Here is a 23,151-nt window from a genome sequence, read left to right as displayed (position 1 = left end):
TGAGTGCCGTGTTTCATGCATCAGACTTGGACTGGTCATCTGTTTAAGTGGTAGGAGATATTAATTTATTAATGAAGGTAGAATGAAATAAAACTAAATTTTATAATTTTTATTTTTCTGATATATGAGGTAGTTCACTTTATAAATGACAAGTGACATGGGAGAATTTTATTACACTTATGTTAAAATGATCAGTGGTCTTTTTCCTATGTTTAAATAAAAAATATATAAATATATTTCTGGAACGACCTGAAATCCTGCCACTGACTTGTCATGGCCACTGGATGTCACTAAGACCAATGACATGGATATGAGCCAAAATGTTCATGAAAGGCTTAAATACTAGTATTTCATTTGATTTTAAATTAATTTTATTCTCCAAAGTGGGAAAATTCAAACTTTAGTAGGTACAAATGATTTATAAGGAGACAGAGAAAGGAAGAATAGGATGATAGTAAAATTAAAATATTAAAAAGTTTGTAAAGGGAAATGGGAGATATGAATTATGACAAACCTCAGTGTGACCCCAGTAGAGAGGTTTAGCTCTAGTAGGGCAGCCGTTTGTCCTAACTGATGGAGATACAACTTTAACTGAGCACTCAAATAATCCTGCTGAAGGAAGAAGCCAGATAGAAATTGTACTTGGTATTAAAACTAAGCTGGACCCTGTGCGGGTCCTCCCAGGTACAAAAGCCCTCTTCTGTGTCCCTCATTTCTTTTATTTATTTATATTTTTAAGGATTTTATTATCCAATTATGACTTTATTTATTTATTTTTAATTTTTATTTTTACTTTATTTTGCTTTACAATACTGTATTGGTTTTGCCATACATTGACATGAATCAGCCACAGATGTACATGAGTTCCCCATCCTGAACCCCCCTCCCACCTCCCACTCCATATCGTCTCTCTGGATCATCCCCGTGCACCAGCCCCAAGCATCCTGTATCCTGTATCAAACATAGACTGGCGATTCTTTCCTTACATGATAGTATACATGTTTCAATGCCATTCTCCCAAATCATCCCACCCTCTCCCTCTCCCACAGAGTCCAAAAGTCCATTCTAAACATCTGTGTCTCTTTTGCTGTCTCGCATACAGGGTTATCATTATCATCTTTCTAAATTCCATATATATGTGTTGCTGCTGCTGCTAAGTCGCTTCAGTCGTGTCCAACTCTGTGTGACCCCATAGATGGCAGCCCACCAGGCTCCCCTGTCCCTGGGACTCTCCAGGCAAGAACACGAGTGGGTTGCCATTTCCTTCTCCAATGCATGAAAGGGAAAAGTGAAAGTGAAGTCGCTCAGTCATGTAAGACTCTTTGCAACCCCATGGACTGCAGCTTGCCAGGCTCCTCCATCCATGGGATTTTCCAGGCAAGAGTACTGGAGTGGGGTGCCACTGCCTTCTCCAATATATGTGTTAGTATACTGTATTGGTGTTTTTCTTTCTGGCTTACTTCACTCTGTATAATAGGCTCCAGTTTCATCCACCTCGTTAGAACTGATTCAAATGTATTCTTTTTAATGGCTGAGTAATACTCCATTGTGTATATATACCACCGCTTTCTTATCCATTCATCTGCTGATGGACATCTAGGTTGCTTCCATGTCCTGGCTATTATAAACAGTGCTGCAATGAACATTGGGGTACACGTGTCTCTTTCAATTCTGGTTTCCTCAGTGTGTATGCCCAGCAGTGGGATTGCTGGGTCATAAGGCAGTTCTATTTGCAATTTTTAAAGTAATCTCCACACTGTTCTCCATAGTGGCTGTACTAGTTTGCATTCCCACCAACACTGTAAGAGGTTTCCCTTTTCTCCATACCCTCTCCAGCATTTATTGCTAGTAGACTTTTGGATCGCTGCCATTCTGACTGGTGTGAAATGGTACCTCATTGTGGTTTTGATTTGCATTTCTCTGCTAATGAGTGATGTTGAGCATCTTTTCATGTGTTTGTTAGCCATCTGTATGTCTTCTTTGGAGAAATGTCTATTTAGTTCTTTGGCCCATTTTTTGATTGGGTCATTTATTTTTCTGGAATTGAGCTGCATAAGTTGCTTGTATATTTTTGAGATTAGTTGTTTGTCAGTTGCTTCATTTGCTATTATTTTCTTCCATTCTAAAGGCTATCTTTTCACCTTGCTTATAGTTTCCTTTGTTGTGCAGAAGCTTTTAATTTTAATTAGATCCCATTTGTTTATTTTTGCTTTTATTTCCAGTATTCTGGGAGGTGGATCATAGAGGATCCTGCTGTGATTTATGTCAGAGAGTGTTTTGCCTATGTTCTCCTCTAGGAGTTTTATAGTTTCTGGTCTACGTTTAGATCTTTAATCCATTTTGAGTTTATTTTTGTGTATGGTGTTAGAAAGTGATCTAGTTTCATTCTTTTACAAGTGGTTGACCAGTTTTCCCAGCACCACTTGTTAAAGAGATTGACTTTAATCCATTGTATATTCTTGCCTCCTTTGTCAAAGATAAGGTGTCCATAGGTGTGTGGATTTATCTTTGGGCTTTCTGTTTTGTTCCATTGATCTATATGTCTGTCTTTGTGCCAGTACCATACTGTTTTGATGACTGTGGCTTTGTAGTAGAGCCTGAAGTCAGGCATGTTGATTCCTCCAGTTCCATTCTTCTTTCTCAAGATTGCTTTGGCTATTCAAGGTTTTTTGTATTTCCATAGAAATTGTGAAATTATTTGCTCTAGCTCTGTGAAAAATACCGCTGATTGCTTGATAGGGATTGCATTGAATCTGTAGATTGCTTTGGGAAGTATATGCATTTTCACTGTACTGATTCTTCCAATCCATGAACATCCTCATTTCTTTAAAAAAAAAAAAAATTTTAGTCTCCTTGGCTTTTCCTGAGTTCCAAGGAGAAGACTTAAACAGTTACTAAATATGGCAGTGAGGGAATGCAGAAGCAAAGTACAAGCAGTTAAGCCACATAGCTTGAACAATAGTTCAATAAAAAACAGAGTCCTAGTTCCCCCTCAGGGGCTTCCACAGTGGCTCAGCAGTAAAGAATCCACCTGCAATTCAGAAGTTGAGGGTGGGGAAGATCCCCTGGAGAAAGAAGTGGCAACCCACTCCTGTATTCTTGCCTGGGAAATTCCATGGACAGAGGAGCCCAGTGGGCTACAGTCCATGGGTTCGCAAAAGAGTCAGACACGACTTAGTGGCTAAACAACAGCAAAGTTCCCCTTCAAGAGATATACATAATCTGACAGATACTTTGGAGTTGTTACTCAGCTCAGACGGAGGCTGGTGACTACATCTGACCACAAGCACCTGTAGATCCTAGACCTGTTGAAATAAGAAGCTTGATGATTGGAATTCTTAAAACATCACCTCAGTGTTTCACCACCAACCAATCAGATGAAAGTCACGAACTCTTCAGGCCTCACTCTATATGTTGTCTTTAAAACCCTTCCCTGAAAACCAGAGGGGAGTTCTAGTCTTCTGAACATAAGAAGCTTGTATTCCTTGCCTGTGTGTTAAGTCGCTTCAGTTGTGTCCAACTCATTGCAACCCTATGGACTGTAGCCCACCAGACTCCTCTGTCCATGGGATTCTCCTTGCTTGGTGCCATGCATATAAACATGTACTTCCCTTCACCACAACCAAGTGTCAGTAAACTGGCTTTGCTGTGTGGTGTGTGAGGGAACCCAAGTTCAGTTCAATAACAGTGTCCGGATTCTTGGTCTCTTAAACAAGGTTAACTTCCTTTTAGTTGGTGTCTGTTATGAGTTGAATTGTATCCATCCCTAAAATTCATATATTGAAGTCCTAATGCCCAATGACTTAGAATGTGACCTTATTTGGCCATAGGGTCTTTTCCAGAGAGGATCATGTTAAAATGAGATCAGTAGTGGGTATCCTAATCTGAAATGACTGGGTCATCATATAAAGGGGGAATTTGGACATAGCGATATGCGCAAGGGGAAGACCATATGAAGAGACACAGGAGGAAGATGGGCGCCCACAGGACAAAGAGAGAGTTCTGGAACAGGTCCTTTCCTCATAGCCCTCAGAAAGAATCATTTAATTATCATTAAAGCCTTATAAATAAAAACTGTTCTGTCTTTTGCTCAGGTAAAACTTAGAGAGAAGTGAATTATAAAAGGCAGAGTTTATCTCAGTCTAAAACCTAGACTTTTTCATGACCAGAATACTTAATTATTTTTCTTTACTATTAGACTTAAAATTAAAAGGAACACAAATCTTTATGAATAATTGGCATTACTTTTAATCATACTTACATAATACTAAAGACTTTTCTACTTGTGTTTCTAATTTCAGTACAAATATAAACTATAAACAATAAATCTAAAACACATTGCAAGTCATAATCCAAATAGAAATATTATTGCCCTAAGAAAATTGTAAAAATTTACATCATGTAGCAGATGTTTTTTAGATGTTGGCAATGGTAATTATTTGGATTAATAAAGTATCAGTACTAGGGACATTGTGAAAATGGGGCAAAACTTTTAAAATCAAGTGTGCAACAATGAGGAAGTTAGTTGATAGAAGTTGTTAATATAATTGGATTTTATTCTTTGAAGTTAGTTGATAGAAGTTGTTAATATAATTGGATTTTATTCTTTGAGCTCTCAGATCCATGCCTGGTAGTGGGGAAAAATACAATGAGGCATGTGAAAAAATTGTATACTATTTATTTCAGGATATGTAAAGGCACCATTACTATTTCTCAAATGATAAGTTAAAAACCTAGGTGCACTTAAATATTAACAATAATGAATAAATATTTTAGGGTTTTGGGAGTTCCATTAAAAAAACAAATTTTCTCCCAATTACCAAAATTAAACTTACTTACTAAAAAAAGGTTGAGATGACACAGGAAATGCAAACTGTTCTGCCTTTGCAATTTCACTGCCTGCTCTGCCACCTGTTACTAATGCTGATGCCAACTAGCTAAGTTTATGCCAATGCCCAATCCACATCTGAGATTTTTCTTGCAATCATTGCAAGTTTGATAGCATCTGTGAGCTTTTTTAATGATTGGGCTAAAAAGGGGAATTAACAGTGGACTTGAGCACATAATTCAAGGTACTCATATGTGTATAGAATATTGCATTTATGTAAATTTTTCAGTAACACCTAAAAATGGTAAGGGGAACATAGATCATCTTGCTCATCTCAGTTTGGCCACCGCGTTTTCATCAACAATACTTGATCTATATTTAGACTTCAAAAACTTTGTAGTTGAAAAGTAGGTTCACATCCCTAACCTGTTCCAGGGCTTCCCTAACCTGTTCCAGGGCCTTCCTGATAGCTCAGTTGGTAAAGAATCTGCCTGCAATGCAGGAGACCCTGGATTAATTCCTGTGTTGGGAAGATCTGCTGGAGAATGGATCGGCTACCTACTCCAGTATTCTTGGGCTTCCCTTGTGGCTCAGCTGGTGAAGAATCTGCCTGCAATGTGAGATACCTGAATTGGATCCCTGGGTTGGATCCCTGTGTTAGGAAGATCCCTTGGAGAAGGGAAAGGCTACTCATTCCAGTATTCTGGCCTGGAGAATTCCATGGACTGTATAGTCCATGGGGCTGTAAAGAGTTGGACATGACTGAGTGACTTTCACTCACTCACTCAACTTCTTCCAAACCTGGGTCAGAGGGTAAAGAGGGTAAAGAATCTTCCTGCAGTGCAGAAGACCTGGGTTTGATCCCTGGGTCAAGAAGGCCCCTGGAGAAGGAAATGGTTACACACTTTTGTATTCTTGCCTGGAGAATTCCATGGACTGAAGAGCTTGGCTGGGGTCACAAAGAGTAGGACATGACTGAGTGACTAACACTTTCACTTGCTTTCAACTGCATTGAGTATCAAGAAAACACTTCCCTGTAATATTTGCATCCATGTGGATCACGCTGGTTTACCTATTTTAGAAGAAATAATTTCATTTTGAAACTTTAAAGCAAAAGGATATCAATTTCAAAACTACACTTAAGTTGGTTAAATTTATTAACTCATGCCATTGAATTAATGACAGTATTAGTTATATGGGTTTCCCTCCTAGCTCAGTCGTAAACAATCTGCCTGAAGTGCAGGAGACCTGGGTTCAATCCCTGGGTCAGGAAATTTGCTTGGAGAAGGAAATGCCAACCTGCTTCAGGCCCATTTTTTTTCTTGCTTGGAGATTCCCATGGACAGAGGAGCCTGGCAGGCTACAGTCCATGGGGTTGCAAGAATTGGACATGACTTTTTAGTGACTAAACTACCATTAATTATATAAAATTGAAAGGAATATTATATACATTAAAAAGGAACTCTAGATTTACCAATGGCAGCAAAGCATTAAGATTTTTCTGGTATATATGTTTTCTACATGTATAAAATTTTATAAATAAAACTTCAAATTTATTTCTGCTTAGAATCATACATTTTGTTTTAAGGCAGCAGGTAATACTAACTTTGCAAATTCATGATAATATTACTATTTTATTAAAAATCTATACTATACAAATAAAATATCAATATTTACCTTGAAAAAACAGTTTCAGTAGTGCAAGAAGCTCACTGAAAACATAGAATATATTCTCTTTGAGAAAGAAATTCAACACTCATCTCTACTGGAGAGTCTTACCTGCTGCTGCTAAGTCGCTTCAGTCGTGTCCAACTCTGTGTGACTCCATAGACGGCAGCCCATCAGGCTCCCCCATCCCTGGGATTCTCCAGGCAAGAACACTGGAGTGGGTTGCCATTTCCTTCTCCAATGCACGAAAGTGAAAAGTGAAAGTGAAGTCGCTCAGTCGTGTCCGACTCTTAGCGACCTCATGGACTGCAGCCCACCGGGCTCCTCCCTCCATGGGATTTTCCAACATCAGGGTAAAAAATCACATTAAATACCAAATATTGATTAGATCATTTGTCAGAAACTTTATGGGTGGAACTAAGGGTAACTTTTGATTTTTTAAGAACTTTAGAAACTCAACATTCAACATCGTACATTTGTTGAACAATTCATTCAAACTTTTTTTTATGGGAGGAGGTGACAAAAATATATGTCTTCATGAGGGAGCTCTGTTTACTCAAGTTTATCAAGTGTTAGTCATAAACATGAGATGTTAATCTTCTTTTTATATTTTATAAACAAGGTAGAAAGGACAGTCTAAACTTCTACATTTATATTTCTACAGAAGTTAAACCCAGTCTTCAGTTCAGACATGACAATTTCAGCTGAAAGCTTTCCTTACAAGTGGATTATCACTTGCCTATTGCGTTACTACAAAACTGGTTAATGATCTGCTTTTGTTCAGAAATATCAAAACTAAAACTAAAACCCTCATATTGTTGATGAGATGCTGTCTTAGGCATACATAACAGTCTAGAAATCAATATTTACAAGAACCATCTGAATGTTGAAAAAAATAGCTGAAGTTGTAACTAAATGATAGCTAATTCCCATCCAGATTTGAACAAGAATCTGGATGTTTGGCGTCATGTAGGAAAGTTCCAGATGGTTGACAAGAGTTCTCACTTTTCATTTGGATGTTTTTCCCAAGAGCTTCATTCAGTTTTAATGTTCATCCACGGAGAAAATTTGTGACAGACACATAACTTTCAGGCATATCCTTATAATCTATTAACAGAACATGAGTCATATTTGGGCATGCCATCCTTCAGGAGATTAAAATAACAGTAGGAATTAAATTATTTGCATATTTGAGTTCTTTGGTAATCATTATTAAACTTGTACCTTACAATGACCTTGAGATAACAGTTAACTCCATTTCAAGTGATATTCAGTGTCTGAAAGATAATGGGTACTCAAAAAATGTTTCATTAATGTATAAAGAAAAATAAAGATAGTTTCAATGGAAAATATCTATAATAGGTAAAATCTACAGATCAAAGTTAAAGGGGAAAATAGAAAATTAATAAGGTGTGTGAAAGAAATTTAAATATTTGAACTGCTAAGTAATATGTGGAGATGTTGTTTAGTCTGATTTGCATCATTTGTCTGTCTGGCATAGTATATAATCATCGATCTTCTCTATTTGCTTTGTGTTGTGAAGCAGCAGACATGGCATGAAATACAACAATCTGGGGGTATTCCATTTTACCTTCTGGAGTAGTAGCTGACAGCAACTGGATTGGGATCTCTTTTTTTTTTAGCACATGACATGAAATGTTAACAGATTATAAATATTGTTTTTCATGGGAATAGAAGTGATTGAAAAGCAGTTCTCTTTTATGTCAAAAGCTATTAAGCTGGGGATGTGTTAATAAACAAGTTACGGTTCTAACAAAATTTAGAGTGCTTGTGTAGAAATGCTAATTTAGGTTACTGAACAGGGGCTAGAATTGGGAAACTGGATTCTGGACAAGACATTAAATATTCTTAAGTATCAGTTTCCTTGTCATCTCTAACACTTACTTAGGAGTACATACACTTATGAATATACAACTTGTGCTGATCAAATGGGTGTGAAAGTTCTTTAAACAAACCCGCCATTCAAAGCATAAGATGTCTGTCATTAATATGGAAGATTGTAGAACTTTCTGCACTAGAGATCTCACCTAATTTCCCTCTAGATTAATATTGTGATGACAAGTAGGGGAACTTTGTAATCCACTGGCCTCTTTCACCTCCATGCAAATAGCCCAAATGTTCTGATACGCAAGCATCAACTTTCCTGAGAATGGCAGCCAATGGTGAGATTGCTGACTGGCAGTTCCAGCCAAAGGCAAGCCTGTGGAATGAATCGCAGTAATTGGCTCTTACTGCATGCTTAGCTACCCATCTCACAATTTTATGTTTTGTTAATGAATCATCGACACCTCTTGTTAGCTCCTGAGGTTTGGTGTTGCCCTACTGGCAGCCAAGAATCCCAGATTTCAATTATTTTGGCTGGTAACTCACCACATATGTTTTTGGCATTGTTAACTGAAAAGGAAAAAGAACAAGTTGTGCAATTAAACCAACACTGTAGAAAGGGGTAGGGTACGATTTTTTATTGTGACCAACAAAATCACAGGTTTTCTTGTCAGTGGGACATATACCACAGGTAAGTTGCTATTTAAAGACATTTAATCAATACAGATTCTAAAAATTTGTATTTTTTTTAAGAAGAGAAAGTAGTTTCACATTTTTGTTTTTGAAAACAAAAATGTAGAATATAGTAATCCAATCCTTGGAGACTCAAGAATGAATTCAAAAAATAATATGCCTCTGGTGTTTGCTAGCAGCAAGGAGAAAACTTGTAAAATAATACAACTGATAAATATTAACTAAGACTATTATGTGTTAGAATCTTTAGGTTTGCTAGCCAAGAAAATGACATGTTCAAATATGCTCATCTTTATTAACAGTGGTTAATTAAAAAACAATGACACTAGTAAAATATAAAACTTTCTGTTTCTGAAAAAAGATTGAATTGTCATAGTAACACCCACCAAGTCACCTGAATCATTAAAGCAGGAATCAACATGGACTCCTTCCCTCTTCCTCACCCCAAACCACACACAGTCTACTGTAAGTTCATTCATGTTTGCTTCTTTAATAGTTCTCACATCTGTTTCTCCTCTTCACCATATCTTTTCTGATGAATTCACACGCTCATCTTCTGCTTATAGGGCCCCCACAATCATCTGTGACCTAATCTTCTGGTTTGTCCTTCATACCCCATCCTTCTTCGAAAACTATTTCCATACAGTTTTCCTATTGTCTTAGTGATTGGATGCTTGTGTCCACATCCTTCCATGGCTTTAGCCAACCATCTTTTTCAGCATTATCATTTAATGCTCCCTCTCCATCTCTTTCTATTCAACCTTGGCCTTTTCCACCTCTCCATGTAACTTTCTGTGTACCAGTAGAAGCATTTGCAACTTCCTCTTGCATGCCATGCTCTTTTTGTGGTTCAGGCTAATCTTCTGTGGTGGAATTATTCTTCCAATTCTATTTACTTGGTGAACATGAACTCTAAGGTGGTCATCTCTCCTAGACCACATTTCTTGATCCCCTACTCCTCAAGGGAAGAATCAGCCGTATTCCTCTGTCATGTGTTTTGTTGTATTTTGAAATCAGTTTTTGAACCTGTTTTAGTTTCTGTTTTATAGTTTCATTAAGAATATATTCATTGGCTATTTACCATGTGGCATACACTGTTTTTATAGTCCTGGCATTGAGTACAGTCCTTGGCATGCAGTAGGTACTAGAGGAGTGTAACATTTGAACTGAGGAGGGAATGGTGACACGGGTCACAAAAGAGATTTGTGAGACATGGAGAAAATGTTCTATGCAGAGAAAGGGCTTTGTAATGGAAGCTTGGCTGGGAATTTCAGTGTATAGGGGAATTCTGCCTGGATATATGGGCTTCCCTGGTGGCTCAGATGGTAAAGAATCTGCCTGCAAAGCGGGAGACCTGGGTTCGATCTCTGGGTGGTGGAAGATTCCTTGGAGGAGGGGATGGCAACCCACTTCAGTATTCTTGCCTGGAAAATCCCTATGGACAGAGGAGCCTGGTGGGCTACAGCCAATACGGTCTCAAAGAGTCGGGCATGACTGAGCGACTAAGTACAGTACAGGGATCTGAGGCTGAGCGGTATGATTATTTGAGTTAGGCAGAAGCCAAGTCATGGAAGAATTTATGTTGGAAATTTGCTTCTGTAGGTTATGAAGAGAATTTTCCAAGTATGTGAGTGCTATGACATGAAACCTTTTGGAAATATCAGTATGGTGGATGTATTTTGGGTGAGCATACTGGAGAAAGACATGGAGAAGCAGAATGATACAGAGATAAAAGGTAAAATAAGAAATAGATTGATCAGTTAGCTCATTGCAGGATTCTAGATGAGAGATAACCATGTCAAAGTAGGGTAATGCCAGTTGAAATGGAAAAAAAAGGGGGTAATTAAAAAAGACTTAGATAGTCAAGAATTCATGCCCAACTCTATGCTTCATTATGCTAATTGGAGCATAGAGGAACCTAAAATGACTCTCAGGTTTCTAGCTTAGACCACTGGGTAGAGGGGGCCCTTTATTTAAGACCGGAAAGAGTGGAAGAATGGCAGATTTGGGGAAGGATTTGCATTATGTTTGAAGAATGTAAACTTGTAGATATTTATGGGCCCACCAGCTGGACATGGAGAAGGCAATGGCACCCCACTCCAGTACTCTTGCCTGGCGAACCCCATGGATGGAGGAGCCTGGTGGGCTGCAGTCCATGGGGTCACTAGGAGTTGGACACTACTGAGCAACTTCACTTTCACTTTTCACTTTCATGCATTGGAGAAGGAAATGGCAACCCACTCCAGTGTTCTTGCCTGGAGAATCACAGGGATGGGGGAGCCTGGTGGGCTGCCATCTATGGGGTCACACAGAGTCAGATACGACTGAAGTGACTTAGCAGTAGCAGCAGTTGGACATATCTCATGGGCAGTCAAGTACTATTGGTCAGAGATCATAAGAAAGGTCTGAGTAGAAACAAAAGAGACTTGGAGGTCATCACAGTCTATAGATTGAACTGATATGTATAAGAGAAACTGCCTAGGCATTGCTAAAAATATGAGAGGTGAGTTGAAAGAAACGTGGAGAATGTATTTAGAGTCAAAGAACTTAAAGAACAAGACAGACTGAGAAATTCCTACACCCCAGTGTTTAGAAATCCAGATATTATTGGTTTGAATAAACCAAGTTAAGAAATGTTTTAAAATAAAGGTGTGGTCTATAGTGCCAAAGAATGCAGAGAAATAAACTAAGAAAAGAAAAATTTGAAAGCCAATTAGATTTTAACCATCAGACACCATGAGATTTTAGAGGGCACTTTCAAGAGAGTGGTTGTGATATGGCTCCTATGCAATGGGTAGAAGTTCAAGTGGATGTCAGCTACTAGGACATGTGGTAAAATGTTTATTTTCTAAAAATATTGATGTAAATAAAAGGAGAATTGGGGTGACATCTTGGATAAATTGGCCAATTAAAGGGAGGTATAAACAAGGTCAAGTGAATTTTTCTTCTCTCAACCTCAACCTTTGGTCCCTTGCTCTAGTTTTTAATTGCTCCTTCCCTCTCTAATTTTCTGCTCTCTATTCCTAAAGATATGACAGATTATTTTCATCTCCAGTTTATTCTTTTCTCTATTAGCTCATCTTTCAGAGATTTTCCAAATCCATAGCTTTTTTCTATATTAAGTTCATTAAAAAATATTTTATTTCAAATTCTAGTTACTGATCCTAGGCTGCTTCTATTCTATAGCTTGAACATTTCCTCCTGGATAAGATTTTGGAAATATGAAGTTAGCATTTATAAAGTAGAACTCTCCCCAATATATTTGACCCATTGTTTTTGTTATTTCCTGTTTTCAAGGTAATCATCCCACCATTTGTGTTAAGTCACCAGGTTCTATCTGAGCTTTGCAATGTCTTTTCTGTTGGTCCCATTTTATTTTTTTTCTCTTTCTATTGTCACTATCCTCATTAGTTTCTTATTATCCTTGCTGGGATACTGACAACAATCTAAAAAAAATTATCTGAAAGGTTTGATGGTCTCTAATGCATTATTTTGATTATATCTGTTCATTAATAGAGAATCATGAATGTAGACTGTACGCAATACTGGACATGTTAAGATTGGCTTTCCAAAAAGTTAATTACCAATGATGGGAAAGAATTTCATAAGTAACTAACTTACTTGAGAAAGACTTATTGTGTGTGGGCAGAGAATTAGGCCTTGGGAGATCAATAACTCATGCATTAAATAAGCATCTATTTTTTAAAAAATTGACTTAACAGGATCATTTACCTGTGATCACATTACTATGTACAGAGAATAATGAAGAATTTACTTTTACTGGTACCCAGATACATCCTATTTGGTTCAGTTCAGTTCAGTTCAGTCGCTCAGTTGTGTCCGACTCTTTGTGACCCCATGAATTGCAGCATGCCAGGCCTCCCTGTCCATCACCAACTCCCGGGGTTCAGTCAAACTCATATCCATCGACTCGGTGATGCCATCCAGCCATCTCATCCTCTGTCGTCCCTTTCTCCTCCTGCCCCCAATCCCTCCCAGCATCAGAGTCTTTTCCAATGAGTCAACTCTTCGCATGAGGTGGCTGAAGTATTGGAGTTTCAGCTTTAGCATTAGTCCTTCCAAAGATCTTCTTTAGAATGATCTTCTTTAGAATGATCTTCTTTAGAATGGACTGATTGGATCTCCTTGCATTCCAAGGGACTCTCAAGAGTCTTCTCCAACACCACAGTTCAAAAGCCTCAGTTCTTCAGTGCTCAGCTTTCTTCACAGTCCAACTCTCACATCCATACATGACCACAGGAAAAACCATAGCCTTGACTAGACGGACCTACTTGGTTTAGTTCAGTTCAGTTCATTCGATCAGTTGTGTCCAACTCTTTGCAACCCCATGAATCGCAGCACGCCAGGCCTCCCTGTCCATCACCAACTCCCACAGTTCACTCAGACTCACGTGCATTGAGTCAGTGATGCCATCCAGCCATCTCATTCTCTGTTTTCCCCTTCTTCTCATGCCCCCAATCCCTCCCAGCATCAAAGTCTTTTCCAATGAGTCAAGTCTTCGCATGAGGTAGCCAAAGTACTGGAGCTTCAGCTTTAGCATCATTCCTTCCAAAGAAATCCCAGGGTTGATCTCCTTCAGAATGGACTGGTTGGATCTCCTTGCAGTCCAGGGCACTCTCAAGAGTCTTCTCCAACACCACAGTTCAAAAGCATCAATTCTTCAGCACTCAGCCTTCTTCACAGTCCAACTCTCACATCCATACATGACCACAGGAAAAACCATAGCCTTGACTAGATGGACCTTTGTTGGCAAAGTAATGTCTCTGCTTTTGAATATGCTATCTCGGTTGGTCATAACTTTTCTTCCAAGGAGTAAGCGTCTTAATTTCATGGCTGCAGTCACCATCTGCAGTGATTTTGGAGCCCCCCAAAATAAAGTCTGACACTGTTTCCACTGTTTCCCCATCTATTTCCCATAAAGTGAAGGGACCAGATGCCATGATCTTCGTTTTCTGAATGTTGACCTTTAAGCCAACTTTTTCACTTTCCACTTTCACTTTCATCAAGAGGCTTTTGAGTTCCTCTTCACTTACTGCCATAAGGGTAGTGCCATCTGCATATCTGAGGTTATTGATATTTCTCCCGGCAATCTTGTTTCCAGCTTGTGTTTCTTCCAGTCCAGTGTTTCTCATGATGCACTCTGCATAGAAGTTCAATAAGCAGGGTGACAATATACAGCCTTGATGTACTCCTTTTCCTATTTGAAACTAGTCTGTTGTTCCATGTCCAGTTCTATCTGTTGCTTCCTGACCTGCATATAGGTTTCTCAAGAGGCAGGTCAGGTGGTCTGGTATTCCCACCTCTTTCAGAATTTTCCACAGTTTATTGTGATCCACACAGTCAAAGGCTTTGGCATAGTCAATAAAGCAGAAATAGATGTTTTTCTGGAGCTTACCTCCTTGGTTAGGTCATCCTAAACTGTCAGACTATCCTTGATGTCAAAAAAAGGACGAGGGAGTTTATTAAGGCTTGTGACTGTGAGTGTCTGTGTGTCTGGCTCTTCTTCCATTTAAATTCCTATTCGTGATCCCTAAGCCACAGTGCAGAGAATTAGCTTCAGAAATATCTGGCCAAACAAGCCCATATCTAGTTGACAGCCTCTTCTCCACTCCTACTACTTCCTTTGAATTTGAAATGCAACGTGGGCTCTTTCCTCTGTCTCCATCCTGAAGGCCTTTAGACATGAACTGCATTGTTGCTCTTTCCTGGATCTACAGCCTGAAGGGCTTTGACTTGACATCCAGGACTGTCCGTCCCTTCTCTAGGTCTCCAGCCTGTTGGCCTACCCTGTAGATTCTTGATTTGCCAGCCTCCTTAATCATTTGCACAAATTTCTTAGAATAATTTATTGAAATAAATTTCTTAAAATCTATCATCTACCTATCTTTCACTATCATCTATCAATCCTGGGCCTTCCTTTTCTCTGGAGGACCCTGAACTAAAACACTAAGCAAGAAATATTGTCTCTTGCCAGATAACGTTGTGTACAGGGGACCCCATTTTTGTCATCTAATTTGTTTAAAGACATAGGTCACAAGCTCGAGTATGGAAGTCAAGAAATGGTTCTGCTGATATTTGCAACAGTTATTCTTTGGTCTTGCCTTTTCCAGTTCATCTTGCACATTGCAGCCAAAGGGGCTTTTTAAAAGCACAAATATGATATTACCTTCTCCTGTAAGATTATTTAATAACTCATCATAACCTTACAAAAATCCAAACCCATATGTGTGGCGCACCTGGCCTTTTGTAATCAGGCCACTGTGTCTCTCTGGCCTCCCCACTTACCCACCTCCCTCATGATCTTCTGTGGAATGCCACAGGGGAACCACCTGTGGCATTCCACCTATTCCAAGCCTTCTTTCTCCTGTAAATCTTTAATCTTCAAGCTGTTGATTCTGCTTAGAATACTTGCCCCTCATTTGTCTGTCTGTCAAGCACCTACTTGGACTTTCCCGGTGGCTCAGTGGTAAAGAATCTGCCTGCAGTGCAGGAGCCAGAGGAGACACAGGTTTGACCCCTGGGTCGAGTAGATCTCCTGAAGAAAGGCATAGCAACTGACTCCAGTATTCTTGCCTGGAGAATCCCAAATACAGAGGAGCCTGTGGGCTACAGTCCATAGGGTTGCAAAGAGTTGAATGCAACTGCAACTGAAGTGACTTAGCACGCACACACCCACTCATCTTTCAGTTCTTACCATGACATCATTTCCTACCTGCTTTGGCCAGTGTTGACTATTTTCTATTTTGTGCCCTCATAGAGCTGTTTTAGGCAGTTCATGATATCTCAAGTTCTCTCTGCCATCTATCTTTCCACATTCAAGGCTACACCCTATAGTGTAGCCATTCCAGGTTGTCACCCTAGAAGTGACAACCAATGCTTGTTTACTGCAGCCTCAGGACTCCACGTGGACAGTGGTTACAGGGCTATTTATGAAAAATTGTATGCTTGTCTAGTCAATGGGAGCAATCTATATACCACTGAATCAGGCAATGATTTTAACAAAGGCACTCTGTATGTGAGAAAGTCTCTATGTATTTAAGAACAAAGATTGGGCTTCCCAAGTGGCACTAGTGGGAAAGAATCTGCCTGCCAAAGCAGGAGACACAGTTTGATTCCTGGGTCAGCAAGAAATCCTGGAGGCGGAAATGGCAACCCACTCCAGTATTCTTGCCTAGAAAATCCCATGGACAGAGGAGCCTGGCTGGCTACAGTCCATGGGGTTGCAAAGAGTCAGATACGTCTAAGCACATTTGCATGCACACAAACATGGTGAAATAGCAAAAGAAAATGTTTTCAGCTTGCGTGCAGAAAATTTGGTCATATTAAAGAAGGGCTCAGATGTATCAGTAATAGCAGAGATCAGGGTAAATTGCAAGTATCATCACAGGAGACTCCAGACTTAAGATCCCTTTATGATTCTTGTTAAGGAAACGAGTTACAAGTTTGGAGTCATCTGTACATTATTCATTCAGAGTCTTTGTAAGACTTCCTTTCATAAAAAAAAAAAAACTCTTTTTCTCTAAGAGATTGAAGACTCTATTAAAGAAAGGGAACATTGCCTGAAAAGAAGAAAACAAGAAATATTGGGTTGGTCAAAAAAAAAAAAAAGCATTGGGATTTTCCATAAGATCTTATAGAAAAACTCAAAGGAACTCTTTGGCCAACCCAATATCTGTTGAGTAAATGAAGGAGAGGATGTAAACAGATAATAAAAGCTTAACTAATCAGCTTTCGGTTGATTGTGGTATTAACTGAAAATTAGTCATTTCAATTAGTAATTGAAAATTGAAACTCAATAATCCGTGCAGTGTAGATAATTGAAAGGGTTGACTTTTCCCTGTTTCTATGTATCTTCTCCTATTGTCCTTCCGGCACAGGAGGCACTTTTATGTTATCTGGTTTGACCTTGCAACCAATACAAGAGGTAAATGTTATCTTCTTTTTATAGATAAGAAAAGTCAGGCTCCAAGGAGACAAATGATTGTTCAAAGTCTCACATCTCATAACAGCAGAGCTCCGCATCTCATATGCTCTTTCCAGCCTGTATTTAAAGACTGGCCACGCCTGTATAAAGCCCTTCACTCGAGTTAAACTGATCCACTTAGCACCCCTTAATGCTTCTGCCCTTTAGTTCTTTGTATTCATGATTCTTTACTTCCCTCTGTCATATCTTTTCTCTTTCATCCTTTAGCACTTTAGTAAAATCCCTTTTATGAAAACAGCTTAGCTTTAGTCCAGGGTTTCTCAACCTTAGCACTGCTGACATTTTGGCCAGAGAATTCTTTTTTTGTGGGGAACAATCCTGTGCATCATAGGCTGTTTAGCAGCATCCCTGGCGTCTAGCCATGAGACACCAGTAGCACTCCCCTGCCCAACTGTGACAGTCAGAAATACTGCCAAGCCTGCCTTGCTCAGCATCTTCAGGGGAGCCAACTACTCTCAGCTGAGAATTTTGTTCTCATACATCCCCACTTGTAAGTCTTTGCAAATCTTTTCGAGGTCTCTGCAAAAACCACAGCCCTTTACTGGTAATCTCTGTATTTAAACACTCACTTCCTTAAGACCTCCCTTTCTTGGTTTTCTTTATATTTTCACTGTTGTGTTGCTATTTAACTTTTCACGTGTAGAACTGTCTCTCCAACTTTCCTAAAAGTTTTTTTCAAGTAGAAATGAAGCCCTTTCTGAATCTCAATAAGCCTTTGTGTTTTGCACAGAACACTAATTTGATAATCTGATTATTTTGTGGCATGGAAATTTGAATTAACTAATGATGTGAAATTATTTGACACACCTAATGACTAATGATGCCCAGCAGCAGCTCAAGTCCCAGTTGTCAAGTCACCTGGGAGGAAATTGACAAATGCCAACTACTGTTTAGTTTCCATTCGTGCGCTAAGTTAATTCCTTGAACAATAACAAAAAAAAAAAATTGGATTTCTGCATAGTTTATTATATTGTAAAAGGCAAAAGATTTTTTTAAAATGAGGTGAAATGATTAAATCATGAGATCATGTTTATACTTTCATGCAAGAGCAGAGTCACTGTTTGCTGGAGAAAAGAAGACTTTTTTAAAGCTGCAATTTTTTAACCTTACTGGAGAACACATGAACATTTCTGCTTTTCCACAGGTGTGAAAAACAAGCAGATTCTAACTTCTTTCAGGTGCCTGGGCACATGGCCCATTTTAGAAATCTTAGCTTTAGGTTGTAGTTATGATTTCACCATCTCATATAGCCACTTTGTTTTGTTAATGTGGTGAATAGTCCTTCAGGACAAGAATAGAAGACTTCTATGAAATCTGTTTTTATTAAAAATATACAGAACATAAAATTTGTCATCCAAATAATTTCAAGTGTACCACTCAGTTCTGCAAAGTATCTTCACATTATTGTACAATCAATCTCCAATCATTTTTCACCTGGCAAAACTGAAACCCTATAGTGAGTAAACAATTTCCTTCTTCCTTTATTCAACCCCTTCCAACCACCATCCTACTTTGTCTCTCTATGGATTTGACTACTTCAGATACGTCACATAAGGGGGATCATACCTTATCTGTCCTTCTGTGACTAGATTATTTCACTTAACATAATATCCACACAGTTCATCCATGTTGCAGAATATGTCAGAATTTCCTTTCTCTTTAAGGCTGTATTAAATTCCATTGCATGTATAGACCACATTTTGTTTATCCATCCATCTATTGATGGACACTTGGGCTGCTTCCATCTTTTAGCTATTGTGAAAAATGCTGATATAAACAATGTATACATATCTCTTGGAGACTGCTTTCATTCATTTTGGGGCATAAACCAGAAGTGGAATTGTTGTATCATATGGTAGTTCTGTTTTTAATTTGTTAAGGAACTATCATACTGATTTCTACAGAGACTGCATCATTTTACGTTCCTACCAAGAGTGAGCAAGGATTCTAGATTCACCACATCCTTGCTGACACTTGTTATTTTTTTGGTTGTTTGTTTTTGGACAATAGCCATCAATGAGCAGTACCTCACTGTTGTTTTGATTTGCATCTCCTTAAGGATGTGTGATGATTTGAACAACAGATGATTTGAGCAACTTTTCTTGTGCTTGTTGGTCATTTTTGTACATCTTTTTTGGGGAAGCGTCTCTTCAAGCCTCTTGACCACTTTTTAACTGAGTTGTTTGTTTTCTGTTTAGTTCTGGTCATTCTTTACATATTCTGCAGAGTAACCATTTATCAGATTATATAATTTGCAAATATTCTCTCCCATTCCATAGGTTGCTTTTTCACTCTGTCCATTGTGTCCTTTGATGCATAGAACTTTTTAATTTTGATGGAGTCTGATTTATCTCTTTATTCTTTATTTTTTAGACATCTTATTCTTTAATAAAATCAGGGGCCTCCAGGGGTATAATCTGGAAGCAGAACTGTGCTAAACACTATTGCTGATGGACTGCAAGCCAGTGGAGCCCCTGGTGAAACCAGCCTAAATAATACATAATACAGTATAATCTCTCTGTTCTGATTCATACAAAAATTACAAAATATTCCCTGCCCCAAATCCTTACATTATGAAAATGAAATAAAACCCTAGAATGAGGTGGTTTTACAGATGTATTAGCCTGGAACACGCAGTAAAGCTGCCTTCTGGACATGGCTGCCTCCAGCCAGCGGCTCCAGGCCAAGGTGGTGGTGCAGGTCCGGGGACAGGGGTCTCTCCTGGGACAGGACGCCAGGCCCCCTGGAGCCCCGGGCCCTGCTCCCTGGCGCAGGCGCATCCCAAGCAGGGAGCCGCAGCACTCAGTAGCCCCGACGTCTCCGCTCTGTCATGGGCAGGCGGTACTGTTTCAGGCTGGGCTTGACGTCCTTCTGCGTGTCTGCCTTCTGGGCTCCACTGACACACTTCAGGGGTCTCAGCAGTGGCACCTTCGGGCGAACACTGACTGCAGTGCCGGGCTGGAGTACGAGGATAGCTTGGCTGCTCCCGACAGCTGGCGCCTGGGCAGCTCCATCAGGTAGCAAGGTCCTTGTCTCCGGGGCTGGTCCTCCTCAGGCCTCGGGGGTGCTGTTTCTGCTTCCGGCCCTCCTGTGCCATCTGCCAGGTGTTGCTGAGTAGTTCTGGTGCCATGGGGCGCTTGGAGAAGACAGCGGGGGGCCTTTCGCCTGTCCCTGGCCAGAGCTTGCTTCTCAGCAGCCCTCTGCTCCTGGAAGGTGGGGTGCTGCAGACCTGGTGGGCAGTGATTCTCTCGTCAGGCTCAGAGGCCACCACTTCCGTGCAGGAGCGAGAGCCATTGCGGGGACAGGTTGGTTGTCAGTAGAGGTATCCCTGATCCCTTTTTAAAAGGAAAATAAAAACTCATAGCTCTGGACTGTTTGAACTTGGCGAGGGTCTTCTCCGCAGGCGTGCTCACAACGTCGTGGATCCTTGAGATCTGGACCAGCTCGTTGGCTCTGGGGAAGAGAGGCTGCAGGCTGGCCATCTTGCAGAGCTCGCAGCCCATGGTCCACAGGTCCATCGTGTAGCTGTAGAAGCCATGGGTGAGCAGACACTCAGGGGCCCGGTACCGGCAGGTGGAGAGGTGCTCCATGTAAGGCTGCTTAGAGTAGATGCTCCGGCATGACCTGAGGTCCCCTAATTTCAGGACATCCTGCTTTATTAATATATCTTCTGGTTTTACATCTCTGTGAAATATTCCATTTCTGGGCATGTGATCCAGAGACTTACACAGCTGGTATGTATAGTGCGTAATTTTTTTTTTTCCTGATAATGGGTGTCTTCTCCCTCACAAATATTCATGTCCATAAGTTCACATGTTAGTGCAAGAGAACCAGATTTTCTGTCAAAAACCGCTTTGTGCAGCCCGAGAATGTTTGGGTGTGGATTCAGGCGTCTCGGTGCTTGTATCCCTCGCAGATTGTTCACTTGCTCAGTGCTTTCAAAATGCTGTTTCACTTGTTCGCATGCATGGTAGTTTCCATCTCTCAGGTTCTGCATCTTAGTAACTTCAGAAAACATTCCCTTTTGTATTTTGTCAATTGCTTTATAGTTCTGCATCCTGGATGCGGAAGCCGGCGACAACTCCTTGCCGGTACTGGTCGGAGAAGAAAGGGATAGAAAGTGGAGGCCCTGGCTTCCACTCCTTAGAGGCAGGATCCCAAACAAGGACCTTCGTGGTGGTCCCTAGATGGAGAGCATTAGGATCCGGCCGCCATGTGTAACCCTATCACCTTGGCCTGATTTATCTCTTTATACTTTTATTGCCTACATTTTTGGTGTCAGATCCAACATATTACTTAAATCCAATGTCATGAAGGACTTAGGTCAAATTTATCTTCCTCACAGAATCTAGAGCTCATGAATTACTTCCATTTTTGTTGACTGAATGTTTTAAATGTTAAGTACCAACCAAACCTTCATAGGGGCCGAGAGGAGCTATCCCACATTGAAGATCAGGAAGGGAATGGCAAGCAACTTCAGTATTCTTGCCTTGAGAACCCCATGAACAGTATGAAAAGGCGAAATGATAGGATACCAAAAGAGGAACTCCCCAGGTCATTAGGTGCCCAATATGCTACTGGAGATCAGTGGAGAAATAACTCCAGAAAGAATGAAGGGATGGAGCCAAAGCAAAAACAATACCCAGTTGTGGATGTGACTGGTGATAGAAGCAAGATCCGATGCTATAAAGAGCAATATTGCATAGGAATCTGGAATGTCAGGACCATGAATCAAGGCAAATTGGAAGTGGTGACCATTATATCTACTAATGCGGGCAGGAATCCCTCAGAAGAAATGGAGTAGCCATCATGGTCAACAAAAGAGTCCGAAATGCAGTACTTGGATGCAGTCTCAAAAATGACAGAATGATCTCTGTTCATCTCCAAGGCAAACCATTCAATATCACAGCTATCCAAGTCTATGCCCCAACCAGTAACGCTGAAGAAGCTGAAGTTGAACTGTTTTATGAAGACCTACAAGACCTTTTAGAACTAACACCTAAAAAAGATGTCCTTTTCATTATAGGGGACTGGAAGGCAAAAGTAGGAAGTCAAGAAACACCTGGAGTAACAGGCAAATTTGGCCTTGGAATGCAGAATGAAGCAGGGCAAAGACTAATAGAGTTTTGCCAAGAAAATGCACTGGTCATAACAAACACCCTCTTCCAACAACACAAGACAAGACTCTACACATGGACATCACCAGATGGTCAACACCAAAATCAGATTGATTATATTATTTGCAGCCAAAGATGGAGAAGCTCTATACAGTCAACAAAAACAAGACCAGGAGCTGACTGTGGCTCAGATCATAAACTCCTTATTACCAAATTCAGACTCAAATTGAAGAAAGTAGGGAAAACCACTAGACCATTCAGGTATGACCTAAATCTAATCCCTTATGATTATACAGTGGAAGTGAGAGATAGATTTAAGGGCTTAGATCTGATAGATAGAGTGCCTGATGAACTATGGAATGAGGTTCGTGACATTGTACAGGAGACAGGGATCAAGACCATCCCCATGGAAAAGAAATGCAAAAAAGCAAAATGGCTGTCTGGGGAGGCCTTACAAATAGCTGTGAAAAGAAGAGAGGCAAAAAGCAAAGGAGAAAAGGAAAGATATAAGCATCTGAGTGCAGAGTTCCAGAGAATAGTAAGAAGAGATAAGAAAGCCTTCTTTAGCGATCAATGCAAAGAAATAGAGGCAAAGGACAGAATGGGAAAGACTACAGATCTCTTCAAGAAAATTAGAGCTACCAAGGGAACATTCCATGCAAAGATGGGCTCGATAAAGGACAGAAATGGTATGGACCTATCAGAAGCAGAAGATATTAAGAAGAGGTGGCAAGAATACATGGAAGAACTGTACAAAAAAGATCTTCACAACCCAGATAATCATGATGATGTGATCACTAATCTAGAGCCAGACATCTTGGAATGTGAAGTCAAGTGGGCCTTAGAAACTATCACTACAAACAAAGCTAGTGGAGGTGATGGAATTCCAGTTGAGCTGTGTCAAATCCTGAAAGATGATGCTGTGAAAGTGCTGCACTCAATATGCCAGTAAATTTGGAAAACTCAGCAGTGGCCACAGGACTAGAAAAGGTCAG

The 23,151-nt window shown here is 40.0% G+C and overlaps 1 pseudogene; it reads right to left on the bottom strand.

Moving 5' to 3' along the window:
- Window positions 1-19,841: 19,841 nt before the first annotated feature.
- LOC138089043 (MAPK/MAK/MRK overlapping kinase pseudogene) lies at window positions 19,842-21,096 on the bottom strand (annotated as a pseudogene).
- Window positions 21,097-23,151: the final 2,055 nt, after the last annotated feature.

This window comes from Capricornis sumatraensis, chromosome 12 (genome assembly GCF_032405125.1).
Source record: "Capricornis sumatraensis isolate serow.1 chromosome 12, serow.2, whole genome shotgun sequence".
NCBI lineage: Eukaryota > Metazoa > Chordata > Mammalia > Artiodactyla > Bovidae > Capricornis > Capricornis sumatraensis.
The sequence above is the reverse complement of the archived record's forward strand: the minus strand, read 5'-3'. Positions and strand labels throughout refer to the sequence as shown.